The sequence below is a fragment of the Schistocerca nitens genome, chromosome 1, assembly GCF_023898315.1.
Source record: "Schistocerca nitens isolate TAMUIC-IGC-003100 chromosome 1, iqSchNite1.1, whole genome shotgun sequence".
Classification (NCBI taxonomy): Eukaryota; Metazoa; Arthropoda; class Insecta; order Orthoptera; family Acrididae; genus Schistocerca; species Schistocerca nitens.
Genome location: NC_064614.1, coordinates 52,645,800 through 52,647,031, shown reverse-complemented (window position 1 = coordinate 52,647,031; position 1,232 = coordinate 52,645,800). Strand labels below are relative to the sequence as shown.

Below are 1,232 nucleotides of genomic sequence, written 5' to 3'. Positions count from 1 at the left end.
CCTTAGGTTTAAGTAGTTCTAAGTCTAGGGGACTGATGACCTCATATGTTGAGTCCCTTAGTGCTCAGAGCCAACTTTGCATTGTCCTTCTGGTAGATGCGATCGTGCCGAGGAGAAACAATTGCACGTCAGGGCAGACATGGTCTCCGAGGATACACGCACAGTTGTGTTGATCCACTGTATTTTCCATAATGACGACAGCACCTAGGCAACGCCACTATACCATTGCCCACACCACAACTCTCCCACAGCCAGCCTGGACACTTCCAATGTTTCTTGCAGAGCGTTTGCCTCCAGTCGTTTCACGCTGTCCGATGGACCATAAAACTTGATTCATCTTCCCAGAATGAGATTTTCACTCTGCAGCGGAGTGTGCGCTGATATGAAACTTCCTGGCAGATTAAAACTGTGTGCCGGACAGAGACTCGAACTCCGGACCTTTGCCTTTCGCGGGCAAGTGCTCTACCAACTGAGCTACCCAAGCACGACTCACGCCCCGTCCTCACAGCTTTACTTCTGCCAGTACTTCGTCTGCTACCTTCCAAACTTTACAGAAGCTCTCCTGCGAACCTTGCGGAACTAGCACTCCTCAAAGAAAGGATAGTGCGGGGACATGGCTTAGCCACAGCCAGGAAGTTTCATATCAGCGCACACTCCGCTGCAGAGTGAAAATCTCATTCCGGAAACATCCCCCAGGCTGTGGCTAAGCCATGTCTCCGCAATATCCTTTATTTCAGGAGTGCTAGTTCTGCAAGGTTCGCAGGAGAGATTCTGTTAAGTTTGGAAGGTATGAGAAGGTATGGCAGAAGTAAAGCTGTGAGGACGGGGCGTGAGTCGTGCTTGGGTAGCTCAGTTGGTAGAGCACTTGCCCGAGAAAGGCAAAGGTCCCGAGTTCGAGTCTCGGTCCGGCACACGATTCATCTTATTAGGCCACCTGCCGCCAGTCAGTGGAAGTGCAGCTGCGGTATCGGCGTGCAAATTTCAGCCTTAGTCGCCGAGCATGGGTGCTGAACAAGGCGCCTGCTGTGGAGGCAACATGCGCAGCAGCTTCCCCCGAACGGTCGTTGAGGAGACACCGCTGTTAGCCTCTTGGTTCACCTGGGTGGTGAGTTGCTTAGGAGTTGCCCGTCTATTTGCTCGTAAACATCTCTGCGGCCGTCGTTTATCCCTGTCATTACAGCCCGTGGCGCGCCACAGTTGCCCCGACGCCAGTTTTAGATAGCGCCGCTTTG

At 52.8% G+C, this 1,232-nt stretch overlaps 1 non-coding gene across 1 annotated transcript; it reads left to right on the top strand.

Annotated features, from left to right (window-relative positions):
- The first annotated feature begins 837 nt into the window (after positions 1-837).
- Trnas-aga (transfer RNA serine (anticodon AGA)) lies at positions 838-912 on the top strand. Its single transcript has one exon. It is a non-coding gene; the product is annotated as a tRNA-Ser (tRNA).
- Positions 913-1,232: the final 320 nt, after the last annotated feature.